General features: G+C 29.2%; 1 protein-coding gene across 2 annotated transcripts in view; it reads right to left on the bottom strand.

Annotated features, from left to right (window-relative positions):
* LOC136075080 (uncharacterized) overlaps positions 1-6,199 on the bottom strand; it is a 79,052-nt gene extending 72,853 nt beyond the window's left edge. The window contains exons 1-2 of one of the 2 annotated variants that reach the window (XM_065787317.1): positions 6,046-6,199; positions 1,342-1,507 (exon numbers count right to left, since the gene is read on the bottom strand). The gene's annotated coding sequence lies outside the window, so the exon portion shown is untranslated. Of the gene's footprint in view, positions 1-1,341; positions 2,213-6,045 lie in introns of those variants that run through there. The other variant, XM_065787318.1, reaches the window with a different exon arrangement.
* Positions 6,200-21,378: the final 15,179 nt, after the last annotated feature.

The raw sequence follows: 21,378 nt of genomic DNA, 5'->3' as shown, positions 1-21,378 counted from the left end.
CTGAATGACTCAAATTTCATATTTCAGAACATGATAATTCAAATTTCAAGTCTGGATTTAATAAATCAAAAGTCACACTTTTTAACATTTTATTTTTGGCTTTTAAAAAAAATCAATTCTGTTAAAATATCAGACTATATGTCAACACTATAATTTACCAACCTACAAAGATTGATTATACAATTATGTTCAATGAATATCTTTCAAAATATTTATGTTACAAAATCTTAACTGTGATCTACTAAACAGAAAAAATTAAACAATGGAAACTGTTACTCATAAACAACTTATTAAATATAAAATAAAATAACTATAGCAACCACTTGATTGTGACTTATAATATTTATTTTAAAAAATAAAAAACTTTAAAATAAGGTAAATAAAATGAATTTTATAAACATATTTATAAATATATAAATAAAATATATTTCAAACTTAATGATTAAAATGTTACACAAACAAACAAAAGACCTTATTTAATAAGGAGAAAATATTTAAAAAGAAATATAAATTTTATATATAAAAAATAAAAAGAAATATAAATTTCTTTTTTAAAGCTGTTTGAGTTATCTTCAATCTGCTTGAGTCAAATCTTAGAACTGTGTCAAGTATATATTAATCTTGACACATCTAAAAAATGACAGGCACACATATTATCTTATCATAATACTAATATGTAATATGATAAGATGATATGTGTTATCATATTACTTTGTAATATCATATAAAATAATAATGAATAAATTATTGTTATTTTTTATCTGTGTTGAATGTATACTTTATAACAAAAATAATAGTTTAAAAGAAGAAAAAATGAGGGTTACTATATTATATGATTGATATGAATGTATTCATACTCAATATGATTACATTTACTGAGTATAAATACAAAATGAATGTATTTTCATACATTTATATTTGTTATTTTACATTACATTAATCATTATTATTTTTTTTTTGTCATACCTAGTATTGAAAAAAAAAAGATAGGAAGTGGACTTGGTGATAAAACCAAACTTGTTTTGACCGTGTATTTTTTTAATAATAAAAAGTTTAACTTTTTTTATTAAAAAGTTAGACTTTTTATTAAGTTTATTAAAGTTTTATTTTCAATGCAAATACATGAGTGCAATATGAATTACAGTATGAATATAATACAGTATGATTACAGTATGAACAAATACTGCTTAATTACAGCATGAATACATGGGCTTGATGTTCAAGCCATCATGTGTATATATATCTTCTTTATTTTTTTGAAAAGTTATCTCAATAATTTTATCAAATCTATAAAAACAATCACATGATAAAGATTAAAATAAAAAAATATATAAATAGTACCTAAAACTCTTGGAAGATTAAACATTAAATATAACTATTGCACTTTTGGTAACAATTACTCCATTCCATTTTGAATTTAATGGTAGTTATTTTTAACACATTACATGACATAAAACAACGTTACTAATCACTGTACTCAGTTGTAAGAACAAGAAACTAAGTCGTTCTAAACGCCATAAAACTTATTGTCAAAATGTCACATGGCGTTAACAAATGTTTACTTTTTATTTTGCAATGTTGACATTTTGAATGCGAGCGCAAATTTAAACGTATATTAAATAAATGGCGTCACCATAATTCTTTTAACGAGGACGCACAGACTTACAACTGACCTATTTTTCCCGAGGCTTTTATTAACTCGTCGTGTGTCAGTTTGTCTATAAACATCAAATCTTGCAATCAATTTTTGAGCCACTTCCTGATAATAGATTTTATTCAAATTTTGCATACCTGCTCTTGCTTGATGACAATAGAATATTCAATAATTAGTTTTGCAATAAGTCAATTAATTTAGTTAATTCTAACTGAGTTTATTTTTTGTATGGAAAGAAGAAGAAGAATTTTAAAAATAAGTATATTAACTGGATGGTTAAGCGCCATACCAGCCTATACAACAAAGCTGAAAAAAATTAGTTTATATTAATAAATGATTTGTGTAGCGTTACTTTGCAAACACCAAAATACTATAATTAAATTTTTCAAGTGCATTGAAGACTCATCGTCTATTATTAATTACTAATCTATATAGATAATATAGCCTAAATATAACTATTCAATAAATTTAAAACGTGCAGGAATAAAATTTGCAACTTTTGAGAATTTCCAAAAAGTCAAACTACATCTCCTTCTTTAACAAAAAACCCAACAATACAAAAAATACACAGAAAACATAAAAAGAAGTAAATAACATCAAAAACCCTCCGCATTAATTAAACCTTACATTCTCAAACTTATGTAACAATATATGTAATTAGTGTAAATAACTGTATTATATATAAACTATTGTTGTATTGCGACAGAAGGAACGTTGTGGGTGTGTCATTTATTACATTGTATATAACGTTTATAATGTTTATTATACCCTCGGGGGTATTTGCAAATGTATATATATTGAGTAAAGATATTTACAAAGTGTGTGAGAAAAACAAATATAGAATTAATATTACAAGCTATTTCGGCAATGAGTATAGTGATAAAGTTTGCAGATTTGGTGTCGCAATACGATGGTTCGGGTGAGTTTTCAGAATGGATACAGAAATTAGAACTGGTTGCAAAACTTCAAAAAGTTGACGAGTTGCATGTGGTGCTCCCCTTATTTCTCTCTGGCGGAGCGTTTGCCGTTTATCAAGGTCTTAGTGATGAAATAAAAGAAGACTACAAAGAAGTGAAAAATGCACTGACTACTGCCTTCTCTGCTTCTCCGCTAACAGCATACGAAGAATTCGTAAATCGCCGTCTTAAAGAGAACGAGTCTGTTGACGTATATCTCGCAGAATTAACGAGGCTGAGCAAGCTAATATCAACTCACGTAAGCGAAGAGTGGATAAGGTGCGCATTCATTCTCGGGTTACCTGACGAAGCAAGAAAACAGCTGCAAACCGCATGCTCAATATCAACAATGTCGCTGTACCAGATCGCTGAAAAATCAAGAAGTTTGGTAATTTTACGTCGTAAAGAATCATGTTTTGTTAGTTGCGTGAATCCTGTTGCCATCAGTCCAAGGCAGGTTCCTCAAGGACGCGGAAGAAAGACCGTAACTTGCTACCGTTGCGGCGAGGATGGACATATCAGTCGAAATTGTAGCGAAGAAATTGACAAGAAGAGGTGCTTTGTGTGTGGAATGGACAATCACCTGGCCCTGCACTGCTATAAAAAGTGTACAAACTCAAAAAACGTGGAAGGGAAGCCACCCGTTTTTGTGCGAGCGGCTTCCCACAAAATTTAAAACCGCCAACTCTCTGCGTATATGTTAATGGAAGAAAAATAAAAGCATTGTTGGATACTGGATGCTCCAAATCCATTTTAAGTCGGAAAATTATAAACGAAAAAAATGTCAAACTCGCAAAAGAAAAGGTTGTTATGATGAATGGAAACTCAATTGAAATAAAACACCAGATTGTTGTTAATCTTTCTATAAATGATACCACCATCGATTTGGAATGCCTGGTGGCAGACATTGTTCCCGAATATCAAATGCTACTTGGTATGGACGCAATACGACTGCTTGGAGGTGTCCAAGTCGGGAGGGACGACGAAACCATAAACTTCAATGTGGAACAACTAACTATCGGTGCTACTGCTGTTTCTCAAGAAAAAACGAGTGAAGTATCCTCGTCTACTATTCTAAAGCTGATTGATAAAGACTTCGTAGCAGAATTCAAAAATGGCAGTTGGAGCGTGTCTTGGAAATGGCTGATGGAACCACCAACGTTAACTAACAAAATTCCAAACTATCATATCTCTGAGGACGTTAAAAGTGAGTACGCAATGGAAATAAGTGAATGGATAGCACAGGGATGGCTGAAACCATTTGAAGGGAGATATAATGGCATCATTCCATTGATGGCAGTAACTCAACGAAATAAGTTAAAAATACGTCCGGTGATGGACTACCGGGAGTTGAATCAATTTGTATCCAGTCATACTGCAGATGGCGATGTTTGCAGTACCAAACTTCGCAACTGGAGAAAGTTGGGAGAAAATCTTGAGATAATCGACTTAAAGAAAGCGTACCTGCAAATTCGTGTCGACGAAGCATTATGGAAATATCAAGTTGTGGAATATGAAGGGCAGCGTTACTGTCTAACAAGATTGGGTTTTGGTTTAAATGTGGCGCCCAGAATAATGACTAAAATCTTAAAAAAGGTATTATCCTTAGATAAATTTTTCGAGTCTGGGACGGATTCATTTATTGATGATATCATTGTCAATAATAACATAGTGTCAAGTTGCAGAGTTCAAGAACTCTTGAAAAAATATGGCTTGGATTCTAAGTTGCCAGAAAAACTTGTCGGTGGTCGTGTGCTTGGATTGCGAGTGTACAAACAATGCAACCAAGTCCGTTGGAAACGTGACAACATACCCAAAGTTCCGGAAGGAAAAATGACACGTCGGCAAATCTTTTCTTGGTGCGGACAGCTGACCGGACATTTTCCAATAGCAAATTGGCTGCGCCCTTCGTGCAGCTATCTAAAAAGAGTTTCGAGTAGTTGTGGATGGGACTCTTTGGTGAACGAACGAGTAGTTAAGTTAGTAAGCAGTTTGAATGAAAGACTTACAAAAGAAGATCCCGTTCATGGGTCATGGAACGTCAAAAACATTTCTGAAGCAACAGTGTGGTGCGATGCAAGCAGTTTAGCTGTTGGCATAGTTTTGGAAGTGGCTGGGGAAATAGTAGAAGACTGTTCGTGGCTGAGGAAACAAGATGATACGGCTCACATTAATCTTGCAGAGTTAGAAGCCGTGATAAAAGGAATTAATCTAGCAACAAAATGGGGATTCGAATGTATTAACATAAAGTGTGATTCGGCTACTGTTGTCGGTTGGTTGAGATCCTTAATTATCGGTGACAAACCCGTTCGAGTACACGGTCTTGGAGAACCACTTGTCCGTCGCCGGTTGTCATTAATTGAAGACCTTGTGAAGGAGTGCAATATAAAATTAAAACTTTTCCTGGTAAAGTCAGCAGAAAACAAAGCCGATGCTCTTACGAGAGTACCACAGAACTGGCTGCATGCAAACCATTCTGCAATGACAGCAAACGTTGTACCGCCTGATGTGAAGTCGTTTCATAATCTTCATCACTTTGGAGTCAATCGAACACTTTATTTGATGAAACAAACATATCCGAAGGAGAAAGTTTGCAGAAAAGACGTTGAATCAGTCGTGAAAAGTTGCGAAAGATGTTTATCGGTGGATCCTGCGCCGATTAGATGGGAAGAAGGAAATCTTGAAGTTGGAAAGAGCTGGCATCGTTTGGCTATTGACATAACCCACTACAAATCAGAGATTTACTTGTCTATTATTGACTGTGGAAAAAGGAGCAAGTTTGCAATTTGGAGAAGGCTACAGAACGAGAAAGAAACAACAGTGTGCTTCCATTTAGAAGAAATATTCCGAGAAAGAGGACCTCCGTGGCAAGTTCTACTTGACAACAGCAAGACTTTTCGCTCAAAACTCGTTGGTGAATTATGTGCAGATTGGGGAGTGTCCATCTTGTTTCGTTGCGCTTACAGGCCATCTGGAAATGGAATTGTTGAACGTCATCATCGCACAATCAAGCGCATGGCAGCCAGAAGTGGCAAAGACCCGTTAAAAATGGTATATTGGTATAACATAGCTCCCAGAAAAAATGGCGAGGAAACATCGCTCCCCTACAAAGCTATATTTTCCTACGAGTGGAAACCACACACAATTTCTGCCAAAACTAACGCGGAAGTTCTCCACAACTATACACAAGGACAAGAAGTATTTGTAAAACCACCTGACTCAAAATGCACGAGCGAATGGAACAGAGGAAGAGTCTCAGATGAAGGACGAGGAGTTTCGGTAGAAATCAATGGATTGCCGAGACACATGTCGGACGTCCGTCCTGCTCCCATTGTAGCTGACTTGTCTATCAGAGAATCGGAAGAACCCATCGCGGATAACCTAAATCTCCGAAGATCGACGCGAGTGCGGAGGTTTCCGAATAAGTATGCGGACTTCGTGATCTAGAGATCAAGGATCTATCAGAGAATCGGAAGAACCCATCGCGGATAACCTAAATCTCCGAAGATCGACGCGAGTGCGGAGGTTTCCGAATAAGTATGCGGACTTTGTGATCTAGAGATCAAGGGGTGTTGTAATTAGTGTAAATAACTGTATTATATATAAACTATTGTTGTATTGCGACAGAAGGAACGTTGTGGGTGTGTCATTTATTACATTGTATATAACGTTTATAATGTTTATTATACCCTCGGGGGTATTTGCAAATGTATATATATTGAGTAAAGATATTTACAAAGTGTGTGAGAAAAACAAATATAGAATTAATATTACAATATATCAGAGGAATAGCCTGTTGCTAACATTTTCAACGAATATATGAAGCAATACAACGCCTACCCAATAAAATAACTTCTTAATAAAAAATCTGTGAATTAATTTCTTCTAAAAGTGGTTTATCTGATTATTTAAAATTTCAAGTTCTAATTCTTTCTTTCTTAATCCAGTAACTAAAATGAGGTGTCTGATTTAATAAAAAATACTTTACAAAATGATAAAAGGTTAGACCTAAATAGGATCCCCACACGTTCTTAAACTTATTTCTCATGTTATTTGCAAGTCTTGCTGTACCATATTGAATGATTTTTTTTAGAAAGGCCTTTTCCAGATGTTTTTAAGCCAAAGCCATTCCTATCCATAAAAAAGGTTCTCGAAGGGACCATATTAATTATGGACCAATTTCTCTACTAGCTTACAAAGTATTTGCACAGCAAACATTATAGCTTTTTTTGACAAAAATCAATGTCTCTACAAACATCAGTAAGGATTTTGCAGGGCTGACGACACCGGGGAGTCGGGGGGCGCGTGCCTTTCTCTCCCCCTCCCCCTACTTTTTTTCTGAAGGCCCTTATTTTTTTTTTTCATAAGAAATTTTTAGATAAATAGGACTTTTTTAAAAATATTTTTTATTGTGCCCCCCCCCCCCCCCCCCCCCCCCACGTTGAAACCTGTGTGATCGGCCATGTTTTGTGACAAACATTTATTCTAAAACCTCTTGACATTAAACTTTATGGATGTGGAGTGTTTCTTGAATAAGGAAAAGCCTTTGATTCTATTATTCACTCCATCATACTAAAAAAATTGGAGCACTACGGTGTTCGAGGTATTCCTTACTTATAATTTTCATTGTATATTTTTAATAGATTGCAATATGTCTTCATCAATTAAGCCAAATCTTTGCCAATAAAATGAAGGTGTACCCCAAGGTTCTGTATTAGGACCATTGTTTTTCCTTAATTTTTGAAATGATCTTAATACATGTCAAAAAACTTTAATGGCTTATCGTTTTAAAGCCGACACCAACTTACTGAATAAAAATAAATCTGTAAAATAAATTAATAAACATTAATTATGATTTATCCAATCAATCGCTACGCTCTAAAAAACTGAGTTTTAATACCAGCAAAACTAGGGTTTTCAAAAAATCGCAGTTATGAAAAAAACCGTGGTTTCGGTTTTTAATTGAAAAATAAACTGCTGTTAACCGTGGTTTTCGGTTTTTCTTGTTAAATGATAAAGCTTATGTAAGTTTATTTTGCAATATTTATTTAAAAAAAAATTTAAACAAAGTGTTCTAGCATTATGTTTATGTTTCGAAAAAGAGAGAGTATCGCATTTATAGAGTATCGCATTGAAATTTTTTTTAAGATTTTTTGTTCTTTTGCCCGTACTTCAGTATAACAAAAATTTTGCTTAAACCGTTTAAATTGATCAGTAGATTTAGGCACATGAGTGATCTTATCTTTATTGAGAAATGCGTTTAATTCATCCTTAAAAGAAACCAAAAAGTCTAAATGCACTTTTTCAAGCATAATTTAAAGTATTCTTTAATGGAACATCTAAGGGATGTTTTCGGCACCTTAACAACTGCATAACATTTCCATTAAATCTTTCATTGACACGCATTTTTAAATTTGAATGCAATAAAAATGCCTATTCTGTATTCATAGCAAATATTTTTAAAAACATGAATTTAAGAACTGTATCTGCTGTTGATAACGTTGCATCTTCTCTGTTAGGAATTCCACTGCTAGTTTTTCTGGCTCTTAAGCGGCATGTAATAAAGCTAATGACTCATAATCTAGATTGTTGATTACATCAAAAACATTCAATTCAGTAATGTTTGGAATAAACGTTTTTAGTTGTTAACAAGAGAGTAGTTATTGAATAAAGTGAAATCAAAAGATGAAAAACATCGAGATACATTTTAATATCTTTAGCAAACTCCTCAGTAACTTTCTATTTAAAAGTTTAAGTACGAACTGATGACGTATGAGTTTTACTACTTTTTGTGTATTCATTAAATTCAGGTTGGAGCAGATTTTAACACTTTTTGTACACGTTGCTCAAATCAGATTTCTGACTTTATTTTTAACTAAGAATTTATAAAAATGAATGGATGAATGAATGAAATAAAAATGTTGCAATTTCTTCCTTTAATGGTTATTTTAACTGTTAAGATAGAAAAAAAGTTGCAAAAGTAAAATAGAATTTGTTTTATAAAAAAAAGTTTCAAAATGTTCAAAACTGCTCCCTTCTCCCCTATAAGAAAGCTTTTTTAAAATCATATCTTTGCCTTTTTTAAAATCATATCTTTGCCTTTCATTTAAAATTTCATTGTTTACTTAATCAAAAAACTAAAATTATCATTGTAAACTCCATGTTCCTCCTCTTCTAAACCAATGTCTGTTTCCTTGGGAACTGGTACATTTGTGTCTATTATTCATGGTGCTTTAAGCTGAATTTATGTCCTATTTGATAATTTCTTGTTTCATCACTTCCTTTTTATCAAAAAAATCCTGATAGATTAAATTCATCACAGTTGTTGGACTATTAAGACGACGATTTCCTCTTTGTTGAATAAATGAGCGAATAAATTTGTTGTTGGTAATCGTATTATTCAATACATCGTCAGCTAAAATTTCTTTAAGGCTCGTTTTTTGTAAATAACTTTCCATGGTTTTAATTTTTTTTCCGGTTAAGGGTTTGAGCTGCTATTTGATTCTCCAGTCGAAAGACCATTGATAGTAATTACATGACGCAAATTATGATTCCGCAGTAGTCGTGGATCCAACGGAACTAAAAAGATCCGTGCGTTTTTTTAAGGAATAAAAAACTTTGATATAAAAAATGAGCTATCCTGTTTGAGTTTTAGAATACTTTATATTTGAATATATTTGCGTGTTTTATTCAATATTCGAATATTTTCTTTGAATTAATTATACAACTTTGAAAACAAAAACACATGATTCAGCTTTCAAGCAAAATACAATCTGAATAATAAAATAATAGTTTAATCACTTGCAAATTTTATTTGTTTATACGCTTTATATTTTTATATACCATTATACAAAAAAACCACTGAAACCGTTTTTTAAAACCGACGGTTTTTCATTTATGTCGGTTTTGACAAAAACACTGCGGTTTCGCCGTGGAGTTGTGTAGATCAAATGGAATGCTAGCCTAAATTTGCAGCTATGTCAATAATGAATCTATACTCAATATATACAATGCAATTTTTGCATCACATCTCAGTTATGTTTGTCAGGTGTAAAGACAAAGCAAGTCTTATGCTTTTTTAAGATTATCAAACTTAAACCTCAAGGTAAAAAAAACTTACTTTCATCAATATATTTTAACTTTGACACCCTTTTTCAAACTATCAAAAATACTCTAACTGCATGACCTTGTTTATCTATTAAATTGTATATTTGTCTGGAATCATAAACAAGTAAATTTCCCTCTGTCATTTTTCAACTTTGTCACCATTAAAATAAGTTATTGTTTTTATTTTTTACTGTTTCGCAATTTTATTCTTTCTACCCTATATAGTTGTTCGGTAAAATACGGTGATAATTCTATCTCAAACCAATGCACAAAATTGTGCAATAATTTACATCTTCATTTTCAATCACTCAACTATATTTCACAATTTAAAAACAATCTTTTCACAATTTGTTTGGGTGACCAACCGTCCTCCTTTAGGAGGACACGTGTTACTTTTATGCTTGTCATCCATCGTCCTCCTTTTTGAGCAAAATATTATTAAATGTTCTCCTTTTAAAATATACTTTTACTAAAAAATTTTTAGCTTGGTAAACATCCCACTTTATTTTGTAATTTATTGTGAATTTGAGCAGCAATTTATCGAATCATTTTTGTCTATTTAAAAATCCCGCGCACGATTGTCCTATTGTATTTGAATCTTATTGGTTCGAATGTAAGATTTCCCCTCATATTAAAATGCGAATAGTTCGAAACTTTGAGATATTGAGGTTTTGATAGAAAAAAATTTATTCTTGCTTTATCTTATAACTTTTTGATCGTTAATTTTTTTTTAATATAAAATTACTTTTTTTTAAATGTATTTGAAGCAATTTTTTAAATGTAAATAGTCTTTAAAAGTTTAATAGTTTGCCTTTTTATTATTTAATTAATTAAGTGATTTTAATTAAGTAATTAATTAAGTGATTTTTTAACTAATTATCAACTGAGTAATAATTGAAAATTATTTTTTATTGTTTTTTTTTCAAAATTTAAATGACTAACAAAAGAATTTTATTCGTTTACGGATAAATTACAACAATCTTATAAGCAGTTCAAACCAACTAAGAATCCAGTATTTTACTTTTCTGTGTATTCAAGTTTTTTCTTAAACTAATCTTTTTTCAATAATTTTTTGATTGACAACAGTTAACAGTATTCACAAACTGCGATGTATAATATCTTTTATCCATCTGATTTGTAAACTCTTGCGCAGAATGAATCATGCGCGGAATGAATCGCGTTGACTTGTGCGCGGAATGAATTGTGCGCTGAATTTTGACCTTTTAAATGGAGATTTTTGTGGTAATTTTTTCTTGTGCTGTCTCAAATGAACTTATTCTTTCATCTTTATTTTCTATTTTTAAAGATTTTATACCGCAACCAGAATTATTTTTTATCTCCTGAGGCTTTAAGTGAAACTCATACACTATAGTGTGTTTCCTTATTTCAAAATTATCACCGCTTTCTTTACGCCTACATTTAAATATTTTGTTATACCAAGCTTTGTGAACATTGGGTTTTTCTCTTGGGCTCAAAGTAGATATGAATGACCAGAGTCAACACAATCTTTTCATTGAGCCCCTATGTGAGCTTTATCAAGTGCCAAGAAAATAAAGATATTATAATAAAATAAAAATGGAATAAAAAAAATAAAAACTCCGTTAAAATCTTTAAAAAAATGACAAAACTCTGAAAAAAAAAATTTTTTTATAAATAAAAAAAGAAAGACATTAAGAGAAATAAATTCCTTTGAATATATCAAAAAATTAGGTTAAAAACGATAATGTATATTAAAAAACGATAGTGTATATTAAAAAAACGATTGTGTATTTGTTAAGTTTCTAAGCTGTCATTTGATTTTAAAATTTCTTTTTTTATATAAAACTTAAATGAATTTATTGTTTTCACCATATTGATGTGGTTATTTTTAAAACTGTTCCATACCTTAAGCCCTCGATATCTTATACCATTAATGTTTACCTGCTCAATCTTATACCATTAATGTTATACCATTCAATCTTATACCATTATACCAATCAATCTTATACCATTCAATCTTATACCAATCAATCTTATACCAATCAATCTTATACCAATCAATCTTATACCAATCAATCTTATACCAATTAATCTTATACCATTAATGTTTACCATTAATAGTTTACCTGCTCAAATTGTCATAGATAATAAAGAGTATGACAATAATAATGCAATTTCAGAAAAATTTAATAGTTTTTTTTTTGTCAGTTTTTTTTTTGTCATTTTTTTTTTTGTCATTTTTTTTTTTGTCATTTGTGTTTTTGTGTTTTGTGTTTTTTTTTGTCATTTGTGTTTTTGTCATTTGTGTTTTTGCCAGTTTTTTTTTTGTCATTTGTGTAATAGTTGTTTTTTTGTCAACATAGGCCCAAATCTAGCTTCAAAAGTCAATTGTCCAAACAACTCATTTGAAACTTATCTAACTAGTGTCAACAACGAATTAATATTTAAAGAATTAAAAATTGATGAACTCGAAAATGCAATAAACTCTCTTAAAACAAACAAGTCTCCAGGTATAGATGACATTTGCAGTAATATCGTCGTCAATGTCTTCTCGGAGATACGCAAACCTATTTTCGAAATATTTAAATCATCAATTATAACAGGAACTGTACCAGATAAATTAAAAGTAGCTAAAATTGTACCTATTTTTAAAACCGGTGAAACATTTCTAATAAACAATTACAGACCAATCTCAATACTTCCAACCTTTTCTAAAATACTTGAAAGAATAATCTATAATAGATTATATGAATACCTAATTCAAAACAAGTTCTTAAATAAAAAACAATTCGGCTTTCAACCACAGCACTCAACAGAACATGCAATTTTAGATTTAGTTAATAGCATAAGTGATTCTTTTAATAAAAAGCAATTTGTATTAGGAACTTTTATAGACCTATCCAAAGCATTTGACACAATTAATCATGATATCTTACTAAAAAAATTGGAAAAATACGGAATAAAAAATACTAGCCTAGATTGGTTTAAAAGTTATCTGTGCAACAGACAACAATGTGTTATTTCGAACGATAATAAGTATTCTAATTTACTAAAAATAAAATGCGGAGTTCCCAAAGGTTCCATTCTTGGTCCTCTTTTATTTTTAATTTATATTAACGATCTTCCACAATCACTAAAAAAACTTGATGCAATAATGTTTTCTGATGACACAAATTTATTTTATTCATCAGCATCAATTGAAAATCTCTTTGAATCTGCAAATGATGACCTTGAGAGTCTAAACATTTGGTTTAAAGTAAATAAATTATCTTTAAATCAAGAAAAAACAAAATACATCTTGTTTCATTCCAACCAACAAAAAAACAAAATACCAAGCATGCTACCATTACTAAAAATTGATAACATAAACATCGAAAGAACTGAAACTATTAAATTTCTTGGGATAATTATTGACGAAACGATTTCTTGGAAACCCCATATAAAAACATTAAATACAAAAATATCAAAAAGTATCGGCATACCTTACAAAGTCAAAACTATACTTTCCCAGGAGAATCTGAAAGTTCTCTACTTTTCTTATATACAAAGTTATCTAACATATGCTAATATTGCCTGGGGAAGTACAAATAAATCTAAATTAAGTTCTCTATATACACACCAAAAACACGCATCAAGATTGATTTATAATAAAAATAAATTCACTCATGCCGATCCTTTACTTAAAAACTTGAATGCTTTAAATATCTATCAAATTAACATCTACCAAAATGTTTTATTTATGCTCAAATATAAGCTCGGACTTGTCCCAACTCATTTTACTAATAACTTTTTTCAAACCAACGCCAACAGATATACCACACGAGGAACCGGAAACTTTACATTGCCCATAAAAAAAACAAAATTTTCGAGATTTTCAATTGTATACCGTGGCCCCTATTTATACAACAAAACAATACCTCAAAATATAGAACTTACTAAATTGGATAATCTTATTGCCCTGAAGAAAAAACTAAAAGATCTCATAATTAACAAAACCAATTTTATCGATATGTATTAAATATAAAAGAACAATTAATATAATAAAATGTAAAAAGAACAATTTAAGCTATAAAAATAAATAAAAAAGAAATAAAACATAAAATACAAAAAAATAAATAAATAAAAAATGTTAGCAACTATACATAGTTAATTTTTAACTATGTAACAGTAGACCTCAAAAAATTAATGTGTGTCTTTACTCTTTAAATTTTTAGTTTATTTTGTATTTTAAAGGTTCTCGATGAAAAGACTTTTCTTAGTCTTCTGCGAGTTTCCTTACAACTACATAGTACTACTAATATATGTTGATATATATTTTCAACAAATAACATATATTTTCAACGACAACGACAAGCAAGTCCCTAGTAGCCCTGTGGTGCGACGGACTTGCGTATATTTTTTAAATGCATGGGTTAATAGCCAGCACATTATATTATAAACCACGAATTTATTATTTTAATTCGCATGAGTTAAAATGTCAAACGCGCATGCGTTAAACAGCATTGTTAACGCTCTTTAGATATTGTAAATATTTGTGGTGAACATTTATATAAACTGGAGACATGTAAATATTATTTGTTTTTGAAATATATAATAATGATTGTTGTAAAAAAAAAAAAAAAAAAAAAAATATTCTTTGTATTTAGTTAGTTTACGAGGTAGTGTGTATGTTAGCCTCTCGTTTGATCTCAGAGAATAGTTATTGTTTTGATTTATCTTAAATTTTGTTTCAAAGTTTTTTTGTAATGAGATTTTTTAAATGATAATACATAAAGATCATGTGTTGAAATGTATTTATCTCGTATACATTCATCATCTTCATTTCCCTCATTAACGGCTTTGCATTCTCAAATTTGTTTTTTCCGTAATTTTGCATGCATGTTTTTTTACACTAAATATCTTTTTAAGTTCAGAGGGTTGTGTGCTTGCCCACGCAATGTTACCATAATTGATATAGCTATGAATTAGGCTGAAGTATATTAATTTAAGATTTTGAGTATTAATGAAAGGACTAATTTTATACATTATACCAATAGTTTTTTTAATTTTTTATTCAATATATTTTATGTGGGAAAGCCAAGATAAGTTTTCATCTACATAGACTCCTAGGTAATTTAAATATTCTCGTTTTTTAATTTGTTTACTATTAATAAAAAGAAATGGTAATTTAAGTGGCAGGTTTTCTTCCTGTGTTTTTATTATAAAATAAAGTATATTGAGTTTTGTCTACGTTTATTGAGAGTTTATTAGGTCTGAATCATTTATTTACTTTTAACAGCTCAATATTCATTTCACCATATAGCTGGTTAATATCAATATTGGACATAAACAACTTAGTGTCATCAGCATACTTAACTGAATTTAAATTTGCAGATACATTACAGAAGTCGTTTATATATATTAAAAAAAGGAGAGGGCTGAGAATTGAACCTTGTACTCCACACAGAATAATTAATGTACCAGAATCCGAATTTATCACATGTTGTTCTTGGTCAGTAAGGTAGCCTTTTATCCAAGAAAATTTTTTGTTTGTTACACCATAATAATTTATTTTTTCTAAGAGTATAGAGTGGTCTAGTGTGTCAAATACTTTTGATAGATCTATAAAAATTCCTAGTGTAAACTTACTTTTTTCAAAACCGTTAGTTGTTTGAGTTAACTAACGGTTAACAGATAATACGGATATAGGTCTATAACTTTAATTGGGGAGTTTTAAAAGTATGGTTGGCAGTTGTCAAATATCAAGAACCTTTTTATTTTTTATTTTTTATGTCTCTAGTTAACAAAAAAAAACATACGATATCCGGCCCTCCCTCCTCCCCCCCCCCCCCATAAGAGACCTCTTCGAGACGGTCCTGCTTTTTATGTTTATATGCACAACCAAAAAAATAACCATGATTGCTTTTTATTTTAAAATAAAGGGATCAATATACGGTGTGTCAATTAAGTTCGTTTGAGTTTCCTGGAAAAAAATGTTTATTTTTATAAACGATTCCTAAAAGATAATAAAAACAATGAAAAAACTAAAATAAATGATAAAAAAAAAACAATGACAAAAGCAAAACTTTAAAAAACCTTACTCGTTTCTGTACGTCAAATTAATAATTGTCCTTCGGTCGATTTCTACATTTCCGTGCGTCGCGTTGACAACTGAAGAGTACACGGTATAATATAAATGAATAATATATACTTTCTCAGAACTTTTTAAATGTGACTCAACTATGTTGTAGATGATTTTGTTAAACTCATGAACGATAAGGGTATAAGCACCACTTTAGCATATTGTCAATGTAGTTCGTTCAAAAAGTTCTTTTCATACTTTTTGAGTCGTAAAACTATAATCTTCACTTTTAAGTTTTTTGCTATTTTTTAATTAAATTTAGCAAGCCCCACTCGATGGGCTCGTTCAGTTTTTATATCACTCCCAATTCCAAGTTGCAAGTTAAAAAGTTACTTTTTATTTCTTTAGTTATATCCCAATCTTTTTCATCGTTTGTTTCAATAACCCTATCAATTCTTAGGTTATTTCGTCTGTTTCAATCTTCATTACCTACACTCTAGTTTAAGTTCGGTATCGCCTAAAGATATTTTTTCCTGCGCAAAATGTTACACATTAAATTAAAATTGCATTTCAATTTGGCTAAAGAATTTTAATATAACTTTATTTTCATTTGAAAGTAATTATCTATGGTTACCATAGAAACATTCAAAATATGTCATTGTAATTATTTCTCTTTTTTAAAATTAATTTGGATAAAATATGAAAAAAAAAATTTCAATTTTTCCTTTTTTTTTTTAGATGCCCCAAAAAGTCCTTGCGGTCTTGTCACAGAGCACTGCGGATGATAATTTAATTGGAAGCTCACGCCTCCTTCCTAACCAATTTCGCATAACTTGTCCAGATGTGGGTTTTGAATTACTGTTTCTGAGGCAAGTGCGCTACCACTGCGCCACGGCTGCTCATATAATATAATTATGAAAATAAAATTTACTTTCTGATAGAAAATCTAAATAATTTTTGAAATTATCTAAAATTTAATAATAAAAATCAAATAAGTTTTTTTAAGAATTGACCCCCCTATCCACCCCTAAATTTATATATATTGCTGTGACCAAAAAAAATAAAAAATCAGAAAAACGAAACTACGTACCAAGAGTGCTGCATTAATTTAACTATTAGCTTCTAATTTTTTTTCGTTAAAATCGGCTCCGTAAAACGCGATTTTCGCGTTCCTAACTTAATATACATTATTAGTCAATAAGTTTTTACCTTTTTTACTTACTAAGTTTAAAACCTTTGATGAAAATCAACTCCAAAATTGTAAAACAAACTTCAAAAACAATTTTTTTTTAATTTTATTTTATATTTCGCTGTTAAAATAAATTACAGAATAATTTTACATTGTAAATACCAATAAATAAAATATTTTAAAAACAGACGAGGACTCAAAGAAGATATGGATGATGCAATATCACCTCATTTTTTTATATAATATAATAAAATATTAATATTTCAAATTATAAAACATTCAAAAACAGTTATAAAAATCTATTAAAAATATAAAAGTAACAAAATAAAAAATACATTAAACAAACTAAAGATATAATAAGAAAGTAAATTATTTTTACAATTACAAAGGTATTTTGCAATAACTGTATTGCAATGACACATTAGCAACTTCTTAGACACATTAGTAACTGCTAAGAATAATAATGAAAAATCGTTTGAATAAATTCACAAGATTGTTTTGGAATTTTCATTCCGCATAAGTAAAAATATGTTTTTTTGCTTGAAACTTAAATGAGTGTAATGATTTAACCATATTTGCATTTGTTTTTTGAAAAAAATTCCATAATTTAGGTACTCGATATGCTATCGAGTATTCTATCAATATTCTGTATATTTATTTAATTTCCTTGTCAGTTTAAAGGAATTTCATCGATTTGTTCTTTAAAGATTTTTTTTTCTTTACATTTTTCTCAAACTTACAAATAAAATTAGCTGGAGTTAGGTTATTAATATATTTATACATGAAAATTAGGTGCTGATAAAAATTTATTTCGTATGCATTCATCGTTTTCATATTTCTCATCAAGGGTTTAGTATGCTCTCCTTTTTTTTTCTCGAAAATAATTCTACACGCATGTTTTTGCAAACTAGGTAATTTTTTAAGTTTTGATGGTTGTGTACTAGCCATGTAATATTAGTATAGTTAATAAAACAATGAAAAAAAGAAAACTAGATTAACTTTAGACAAACTGTATTTACACATGGACAAACTCGGTACACCAGACCAATGGTTTTACTAACTTTTAATTGTAAATATTTAATATGGGGAAGCGAAGATAAATTATTATTTACAAGTATTCCTAAAAACTTTATATAGTCTTGCTTTTTATTTGTATGTGTACAATTTTTATTAGTATGTGTACAAATAAAACTTTAACCTTATTAAGTGAAAATCAGAAAAAGTTTCGAAAACCTTACATTTTGGTTATCGTTTTTTCGGGTGTTTTAAAATAAGATTTTAAATTTTCAATTATAAAATTATAAATATTATACTTAAAAAATTATACTTTTGAGATTATTTCAAACTTAAATAACGTTTTTGTTGGTCTGCTTTTTATCAAGTATTTAAGATCTTACTTTGAATAATGCTAAAAAACGTAAATCTTTTATATTTTTCAGCATTTACTAATCCAAAACTTGACATTGTTTACTTAGCGGTTTGTTATGACTAAGGCTAATTTTTAGTTTTTCTAGATCTGAGCATTATCTAAAAAGATTTTGATGCCAAATGAAGCCATGGAATTCGCTATAAAATTATATATTGCCGTTATTTTCATTTTGTCATTTTCAACGTCATTTTCATTTTGTCTTTTTTAAAGGAACTAAATATGCTTGCTAAATAGCTACTACATAAAGTTGAAAAAACACCATAATTTTTTCTCACCACTCAGTTTCACTTCCAAAAAAGCTGTAAGCAGCCAATATTAAATTAAGGAACACTGACATTAAAAAATGAGACTTTGATGAATGGCAAATCAAGTGAGCAAGTGAGAATAAGTTTGAGTGGCAGCTATCATTAAGTGAAACAGAACGTCTTTAGGACGTCTTGTTTTGGTCTAAGACATCGCGAACTAAGTAAGACGTCCGTAAGACGTCTGATTAATGCCTGTGCTCGCTGGGTAGTAACAAAAGTTTCAATTGTTTCACTATTCTTAAAATTTAAAGGGTGGGTTTTTTGTCTAAAAAACTTCAACGCCTTTTCCACATTTAAACTTAAAGTCTGCAATTTTCATTTTCATTTTTTTTTTGATCCAATCAGTATTGATTTCTAATTATTGAAGAAATGTAGAAACCTTCTCTATTTTGAAAATATATTAAATTCTATAAATATAACAAATCGATAGGGTTTTTATTAGCGTCATAGATTTCTGGTTTAGTGAATTTCGCATGACCTTCACCAGGTGATAAGGATTACGTAAAATGAGTATCAGTCAATTTAATATAGAACAAGGAAACAATAACTTTATATTTCAATAGAAATAATGGATCATAAATATTTACCATACTAATGTCTGAAGTAGCTCCAACAAATTCAAACAAAATAATTTCTAGATCACTTTCATAAATAGTTTTTAGACAACGCTTAACAATATTAATTTTTGATGTAACAATATTAATTACTTTACAACCACCAAGACAATCAACAAAACGTTTATTTACGCAGTTCAATTCAACTTATTTTCAAATGGCTTATTTTACCTAAATTCAATGAACCCACAACACAATAAGAAATTTTCTTTTCCTGTTTTGCTTTGCTTTGAAGAATAACTGAGGCTTCGTTACTATATCTTGGAAGACAGTCAACACTCTCATATTTTTTTTGAATAACTCTTGGATAAGGAAGTGCATTATTATATGTTTTCTTAGATATATGCATATATATCTAAGATATGCATATATGTCTAATATATATATATATATATATATATGTATGTATATATATATATGTATATATATATATATATATATATATATATATATATATATATATATATATATATATATATATATATATATATATATATATATGTATATATATATATATATATATATATATATATATATATATATATATATGTATATATATATATATATATATATATATATATATATATATATATATATATATATATATATATATATATATATATATATATATATAAGATATATATAACATAGATATATGCAAAAAATTTTATATGTTTTCTTAACATAGATATATTGGAAAAATAAAAATGAAATGTTAAAACAAAACTCTGTAATTCTGGTTTAAACTTATCCTTGTAAAACCCAAAAAAATAAATGCTTTGCAGACTCAGACAATTATTTGTTTAAATTCATACAAATGATATATTGAAATTTAAAGAATTTTGAATTAAAATTTATTTTAGTTTTTTTGCTGTCAATATATTACTCAAAAAAAATATTTGGTTTTCGTTACAAAAGTTTTAATCTAAGTAGAATAAATCACCATTCGACTTTTGAACTTTCAAATATGATTTGAGTTCGAAACATTGGCAGATAACACTATGTGACACTAATATTTTTGTCTCTCTTTCAAAATCTTTCAAAAATTTTAACTTAAACTTGCTTAATTATGCTTCAAATAAAAATGTTCAATATTTTTTAGATACTTTAACCCAATATAATCTATTACCAACAATAAATAAGTCAACGAGAATAACTAAGACTACATCTTCATTACTTGATAATATAGTTACTAACAATTTTCAAAATTGTCGTTTAGGTTCGGGCATAATCAAAACTGATTTAACAGATCACTATCCAATATTCTTAATTACTGAAAAAATTACCCAAACTAATCCTCCCTCGAACTCTGCAATTTTAATGCGACAGATCAATGAAAACTCCTTATTGTATTTTCGAACTCTTTTATCAGAAAATCTCGATTTGAATCTTATTTTACAATCCCATGAAGTCAATAATGCATATGAACTATTTTTAACACAATTCTGTAAACAGTATGACATAGCATTTCCTGTTAAAAAAATAGTTATAAAATGCAAGTCTCTTCTAAATCCCTGGATGACCAAGGGTCTAATAAAATTGTCTAAAAAAAAACAAAAACTATATGTTAAATATTTAAGGCATAAAACATATAAAAATAAAATAAACTACAAAAAATATAAAAACTTATTTGAAAAAACAAAAAAACATTCTAAAAAAATTTATTATGCAAAGTTGCTAGAAAAAACCAACGGCGACACTAAAAAAACGTGGAATATAATTAAACAAGTAATTGGTAAAAATAAATGTGTAACAAATAATCTCCCCCAAAAGCTTTTAATTGACGGGGAAATGACTTACGATAAAAAAAAAATAGCTGAAAAACTTAACTCATTTTTTCTTGAAGTAGGGCCAAACTTGGCGAGTAATATTCCACCAAGTACCATAGAGTTTGAATCTTATATCAAACCGTGTAATACTATTATGGAAGAATCTAATTTAAATCTAAGCGAGTTAAGAAATGCTTTTAATAGTCTTAAAAGTAATAAAAGTGCCGGCATTGACAAAATTAGTGTAAATGTTGTTAAATCAGTTTACGATATCATTGAACCGTCATTATTTCATATTTTTAACCTTTCATTAAA

The sequence above is a fragment of the Hydra vulgaris genome, chromosome 01 (genome assembly GCF_038396675.1).
Source record: "Hydra vulgaris chromosome 01, alternate assembly HydraT2T_AEP".
NCBI lineage: Eukaryota > Metazoa > Cnidaria > Hydrozoa > Anthoathecata > Hydridae > Hydra > Hydra vulgaris.
Note: the sequence above shows the minus strand (reverse complement) of the source record. Positions and strands in the feature narration are given on the sequence as shown.